The 7,562-nt window shown below is 39.7% G+C and overlaps 1 non-coding gene across 1 annotated transcript; it reads left to right on the top strand.

The window, feature by feature from the left end:
* Window positions 1-5,947: 5,947 nt before the first annotated feature.
* LOC122149743 lies at window positions 5,948-6,049 on the top strand. The gene has a single exon (XR_006163306.1). It is a non-coding gene; the product is annotated as a U6 spliceosomal RNA (small nuclear RNA).
* Window positions 6,050-7,562: the final 1,513 nt, after the last annotated feature.

Genomic DNA, 7,562 nt, shown 5'->3' with positions numbered 1-7,562 from the left:
AAGTATAAGCTTAATAAATAGATACTACAATTAATTGACCATTTGACAAACAAAAGACAATTACTCAATATTGATTAATGTGACCCCACATACAGTCAATCAGCTAATCTATCAACCAAGAAATATATATCCAACTCGTAACTCATTTGCTATGAGGTGCATGGTTTCGTGCAAAAGAATATGCTTGATGTGGTCCAAGTCTAGAGATATCTTTTAGTTTTTAGATTACATTTCCTTCTGGCATTATAAGTAGAAAGCTACCATCTATTAAACATTTTATCAAATTCTCCTTATTTTATACATTGTCTTCCATTTGCCTTATAAACTACTGAAATGGGCACAAATCTATAATAATTCATTTCCTGATTCAGCTCTGCTTCCTATATTTTGACTTTCACCTATTATCAGCACAATTATTCCTTTCCAGAGTAACTCTGGTGGTGCAGTGACTAAAGTATCTGATTGCTAACCAGAAAGTTGGCAGTTCAAACACACCAATTGCTCAGTGGAAGGAAGCGGAGCAATCTACTTCCATAAAGATTTGTCACCTTGGAAATCCAATAAGAGTTGCTATGAGTCAGAATCGACTTGATGGCAGCAAGTTTTGATTTATTCCTTATCAAAATCCATGGTTTAATATGAATTTCACAAAGTATTATCATAGCATTCATACGCAACATAGTAGGAGAAGAGATGGTCCGTGACAGATGAGGGAGAGAAATCCCATCCCAGACCCCAAAGGCAGTAACAAGAAAAGATACAATTTGGTATATTCTTTGACATTATTTTTGTTTTAAATGGTGTCTGTGTATGAGTTTATGCATTCCAAGGAAGATGACCTTAGTCTGGAAGGAAATACATACCACAGGATCCTCATATCAATGCAAATAGCATCTCCTTTCCAAGGTCTTAGAAGAGCCAGCAATGGCAATGGCTGTGATGATTTACACTCCAGAGGAAGGGTTAAACACATCTCATGGCCACTGTTGTCTCAGGACAACTTGTCAGCCCACAAGAACATCCCATAATGGATTTGAAGTGGATTGTGCAGCCCCTTGCAAGGTGGATGCTGTATTTATTGAATAGACATTAAAAAGAACATTTCTCAATTTCTCAGCACTGAACTCAGGGTCAATGGATCTTCTTGGCACTGACATGCTGAGTCAACTCCTAGCTCAAGGCTTTTAAAGGGACTGGGGTTAGATTAAAGGATTAGATTCCGTCTTGAATGTTTCCCTGGCAAAATCATTGGGTCTTAAATCATTTATGTTGTCTTGTAGTGCTTTACTTGGCCTTTCACTGCTAGCTTTAAAAGAAACATATACACACACAAACACACACACAAGCACACAGAGAGAGAGACAACACTCAAAGAGTGTAGCACCTTCTCTTGCAGATTTTACTAGGGATTTTTTGCTTCTGAGAGAAAACTACTCCAGATTTAGCACTCTGGTCATCTGCTGTGCCTTTAGCAATAATTATGAGATAGTAAGCCATGCCTGTGAACTCAGATTAATCCCCCACATCCACGTGGAAACCAAGCCTGCCATAGCTGTGACCTCATATCCTCCACACAGTTATCCTTAATGTAGACAAAACTGACTAATTGACTTTGTCTCAGACACCACATTCCCTCTCACACACCTCGCGCATGCATCATCTCCACTTCTGCATTCATGGGAGTAACCGCCCATGCAGTCAATCATTGTTACCTGTCACCCTGCTGGAAGTTTGTGTACACACAATGGCATTCACTCATTGATAGCTTCTTACAAAAGATAACAAAGCTTCAGTTCTTTTACATGATTAGGCTCATGTACAATTAAATGAAGGTCAAACATGAACACACACATTCCTTCATAGTTTTATATATTCCAAGGTTAATAAAAATACCTGCCATGGTGCTTGGCACAAACTCAGATCTCAACACATGGAGTCATAGTCTTTTAGAGCTGTCATAACAAAATACTACAAAGTGGGTGGCTTAAAAGAACAGAAATTGATCATCTCACAGATCTGGAGGTTGGAAATCCAAATCAGGGCATTGGCTCTGTCAATTCCTTTTGCAAGAGGGCCTGTCCCATGCCTCTCTTCAAGTCCAGGTGTCTGTCAGCAATCCTAGGCATTCCTTTACTACTTACAGATACATCTGCTTCTGTACTCACTTGGTGTTTGTCTTCCCTGTGTATCTCTCTCTATGTATATGTCTTCCCAGGGAAGTTTTCCCTTTTTTATAGGATACTGTGCAGAAAAGATTAGGACTAAGAGTCACCCTACTCTGGTATGACTTAACTAATAATATCTTCAAAGAAATACCCTATTTTCCCAAATAAGATCATCTTTAATGATACAGGGGTTACAGCTTCAAAGTAACTTTTTGGGTGATACAATTAAATCCATAACACATGGTGTCTATATATATGATCCTGACACAAGATGTGTTCCAGCAGGGGTGAAATGGATATTTACAAGGTTATCACTTATTGGAGAGAATACAGGATTTAGAAAAAGAACACTTGAGCTTGAATTCCACCTCAATCAGTTATTAGCTGTACTACAAACAAAACAAAGCAAATATTACATTGAGAGCATTGAAAGCTGAGAAATTTTGAAAATACTCTTAGGAATCAATAAACTGAAATGTTAATCTATTTATTGCCTTGAACCTGTTTACCCTATCTAATACCTAGTTAGAATCAAAGGAATAGAAAAATAGCAGCAACAAAAAAAGCAACCATGATGGGATGAAGGGAAAAGAGTGATAAAAGAGGTCAGTGATAATGCCTTAAATACAAAATATGGACTCCATATCTACATTACTTTCCTATACATACATTTCATACCAGCCAAGGTTGGTGCTCTCATTTATGTGCCAAGACACCCCACCTTCACTGTCTTTTCAAGTGCTTTTCCTTCCACTTGGCACATCCTGTCTCCTTTTCTCCGTTCAAACCATTCATTTCCAACTCAGTCCATTTCAAGTGTATCTTTCCGGTGAGTGCTAGTCTGTCCACCTCATTCCCAGGGAACTTGACCTTCTCTTCACTTATCCAGTTGCAGTGTTAATTATTCTTCAATGTAAATGTTTTTATGGCTTATTTCCTCAACCAGTTTCAGAGTAGAATAAAAACTATAATCAGGTTTCATATATCTTATTTTTGCATCTCACCTCTCACCTCCTGGTGGCATAGTGCCTAAGGTGTTTGATTGCTAACCAAAAGGCTAGCCATTCAAACCCACTAGCCAGCTGCTCCTCAGAAGGAAGACTGGGCCACCTACTTCTGTAGAGATACTGCCTTGGAAACCCAACGAGGGGTTGCTATGAGTCGAATCAACTCTACGGCAGTTTGTTTTGTTTTTTGTCTCACCTCCCAAGCAAACATGCTCATACACACTCACATTTACATAAGTCATGCTGACCACTGTGTTGTAGATGCCCTGCAAATATTAGTTCCCTATTGCCATAGTGCCTAAGGCACTTGACTGCTAACCAGAAGGCTGGCGGTTCAAACCCACAAGCCACACCTCGGAAGGAAGGTTGGCCAATCTACTTCCATAGTGATATTGCCTCAGCAACCCAAGGAGGGGTCGCTATGAGTCAGATCCAACTTGACAACAACAATTGGATTATGGTTCTTGTATAAACTGTTCTGAACCTTCTGACACTCTACTGTCCACAGCTGGATCTGCATAGTTTCCAGTCTACTAGACACTACATAGGAGCTCTGGTAGCATAGTGGCTAAGACACTTGCCTGTTAACCAGACGGCTGGTGGTTCAAACCCACCAGCCACTCCTCGGAAGGAAGGTTGGGCAATCCTACTTCCATAGTTACACTGCCTCGGAAACCCAAGGAGGGGTAGCTATGAGTCAGGTTTGACTTGACGGCACATAACAACAACAACAACAGACACTACATATAAATTTCTTACACACCTCTTAATCTGATAAATAGTTTCTCCCTGGTCTGAACTCCTAGCTCATAGCCCAGATTTTTAACTCTAATCCTCTAAGGTTTAGTGGTCTTTCCAACTCCTCCAGCATTCACACATCCATTGTTCTGCATTCCCCACCTCTGATAATGACACTCCATGTCCCATGAAGTGAAGACAACACTAGATTTCCCTACACCCCCAGGGAGGGACAGGATACAAAGATCACCCCTCTCCATACTCTGGATATCAAGATTTACCTGCCTGGTACTTAAATTTCTTAGCATCTGCAACTCTGTACAGTTTAAAGTATATGCTCCAAATTATTCTCCCTACTAAGTTTTGACAAAGTCAGCATTGGTGTTAATCATAGGAATAGGTTTGTGGCAGCCATATTGACTTTAGTTCAACGTTATTTACTGAGCAAGAGCACAGTCTGAGGACATCAATTAGTGGTGTCACTTCTGTGGTTTGCTACATCTTATGGTGGTTTCATAGACAAAATGTGCCAATGAATTGCTCAGAACAATATCAGTATTTGGTGACACTAAGACAGTGTTCTATGAGCTGAGAACCAGGAATAATGCTCGGAGTTGCTCAAAGTTTTACTGCAAAGCAACTGGGTCAGGAGTTTGTCACAGGGGCTAAGAAAAGGAAACAAAAATAATAAGCAAATGTTGTTGTTGTTGTTATGTGCCATCGAGTTCGGACCCAACTCATAGCGACCCCTCCTTGGATTTCCAAGGCAGTATCACTATGGTAGTAGATTGCCCCATCTTCCTTCCAAGGAGTGGCTGGTAGGTTTGAACTGCCAGCCTTCTGGTTAGCAGTCAAGTGCCTTTGGCACTACGCTACCAGAGCTCCTGTATGCTACCAGAGCTCCTAATAAGCAAATAGGCAGAATAAACACAAGATTGATCCATACTCATAACAGTTTTTTTTCCTCCACTGGGCCTAGTCAAATTCTAATTTCTAAAGGCTCCATTTTGTCAGTCAAAGAGTTTTACTTATAAACCTAGACACAGAGATAGCAATAATATGTGTTCCAAGCAGCTGTCATATTTCAGGATATGGGGAAAATTAACGATTGTTATCAGTACTAGGGCATAAATTAGTCAGTAAAAAACACTGCTGGGAAAGAAGTAGGGCTGAGAAAGAGGTTCTGGATTTCTAAGCTGGATTGTTGTTGTGTTGTTAAGTGCCATCTAGTTGGCTCTGACTCAGTGACCCTATATACAGCAGAACAAAACACTGGCTGGTGGTACATCATCCTCACAACCCTTGCTATACCTGAGTTCATCATTGCAGCCACTGGGTCATCCATGTCATTGAGCGTCTTCCTCTTTTTCTCTGACCCTCCATTTTACCAAGCATGATATTCTTCTCCAGGGAATGGTCTCTTCTTACAACATGACCAAAGTAGGAGAGATGAAGTCTGGCCATTCTTGCTTCCAAAGAACATTCTGGCTACACTTTCCCAGGATGAATTTGTTCTTCTTCTGGAAGTCAATGGTACCTTCAGCATTCTTTGCTAACACCACAACTCAAAAGCATCAAAGCTGTATTAGGACTGGAAATTGAATAAAGAGCCATGGTTCTGTATTATGGTATCTGAAATCAGGTCTCTATTTATAGTTTAGAGTGTTTCTTGTTTGATTGTTTTTTATATAGTTCGAGTAATAGTGGTACCCATCTATTTTAGTTCTATGATTAAAGCATCCAGATTAATGCTCTGGCCATGATGTTTGTTAGAATAACCACTCTCACTGTGTCCCTAGAGTTTCAGTGTCCCCTCTCTCATTCTCGGGAGGTCTGGTGGCATAGTGCCTAAGGCATTTGACGCTAACCAGAAGGCTGGCGGTTCAAACCCACCAGCCACTCCTCTGAAAGAAGCTTGGGAAATCTACTGTAGTGATACTGCCTCGGAAACCTAGGGAGCAGTCACTGTGAGTCGGATCCAACTCAATGGCAGAGAGTACCATACCATAACATCTCCCATTCTCAGATTATATCGACCCCATGAAATTGATGGAATCATCTAAAATTAGAATGACACAGACAAGATTAGCATAGTCCTGCACAAAGATGATGCAAATTTGTGATATGCTCTACATTTTTAATAGCCACAACAATGGAGTCAAACATTCCAATAATCATGAAGATGATCCAGAACAAAGCAACTTATTGTTTTGTTACCAATAAGGTCACTGTGGGTCAGAACTGACTCAATGGCAACTAGCAACAACATCTCAGTGATGTCATCTTCCACTGTCAACCCTGGTCTCTAGAGAACAACCACTACAGATCATTTCAAGCATGCTGATGCTTCCCTCTTCGATGTATTTTTCTATGTCTTGATAAAGGGAAACCCTTTGGACTCTGCTGAAGAACATATACAGGGGAAGATTACAGATTATACAGCATATCTCCCTAGCTTTTAAACACTTTTTTCTACAGTATACCAAGGAAGTTCTAGTATCTCATCTTCATTTAAGATTGAATAGAAGTTTTAATCAACCAGCTGAGAATATGATATAGTCCCTTTCAGATATTTGAGAAAACACAGGAAGTTTAGAATCTCTAGTCAGTACGTTTATGTCAACAAGTTCAATCCAGTCTAACATTATATGTCTTCCTCCATAGTCTAAAACCCTTAGAATACATTTCTACCCATGTTTTCCATATAAATTAGCCAAATATTATAATTATTTTGGTATATATACAACTCCTTAAGGTACAAATTTTATGCTCATCTTCCTCATTTCCATAGGGATTTCAGTCTAGTTATTGGTCTAGAAGAAATGAGTAGTGGTGGGAGAGAGTCTTGAGGAGAGTCAGAATTACATACTAAAGCAAGTGCCTCATCTGAGGACAATACAGAATCTTCTTGAAAGGGAAAACTAAACTCTTTGGACAGGGAAGGAGGAGCTGCTTCATTTGAGAAGGAAGGCTTGGTGGGATTTGGAGGCTTAAAGAAATCAGATTCTTTATAATCTATTCAAATGTGCCATGCTAATTATTATTATTTTAAAAAAAAATCTTGTGCACCTCTCTGGGTCTTCCTTTTCCTTAGTGTTATTGTGTTCGTTGGAAGATTGGGCAGTCTTCCATAGTGATACCACCTCAGAAACCCAAGGAGGGGTCTCTGTGAGTCAGATCTGACTCAAAGGCAATGGGTTTTTTTTGGATTGTGTTGGTCACTCACTTTTGCTATATTGCCAAAAGCATGTGCCATGCTAATTCTTGAGGTCCAACCAACCCTAATTAAAGTTTAACTGTAATAGACAGAGCAAGGCTCTGGATACAATTTGCACTTAATCCAGCCATCTCAAGAATCAGATCTTGGGTGGCTTTTCAGAAATCACAATTGATATTCAGTCAGTTCCTGGAGGCTTGTTTTTTGCCAACACCTTTAATACAGCTTGGACTTCTTCCTTTAGTACTATCAGTTCTTGATCATACAATACCTTCTCAAATGGCTGAATGTTGACTAATTCTTTTTGGCACAGTGACTCTGTATCCCTTCCATCTTTTGATGCTTCCTGCATTATTCAATAATTTTTCCATGGTATCTTTCAATACTGCAACTTGAGGTTTCAATATTTTCATCAATTCTTTCAGCTTGAGAAAT

The sequence above is a fragment of the Orycteropus afer genome, unplaced genomic scaffold (assembly GCF_000298275.1).
Source record: "Orycteropus afer afer isolate SDZICR_OR568_19922 unplaced genomic scaffold, OryAfe1.0 scaffold00044, whole genome shotgun sequence".
Classification (NCBI taxonomy): domain Eukaryota; kingdom Metazoa; phylum Chordata; class Mammalia; order Tubulidentata; family Orycteropodidae; genus Orycteropus; species Orycteropus afer.
Note: the sequence above shows the minus strand (reverse complement) of the source record. Positions and strands in the feature narration are given on the sequence as shown.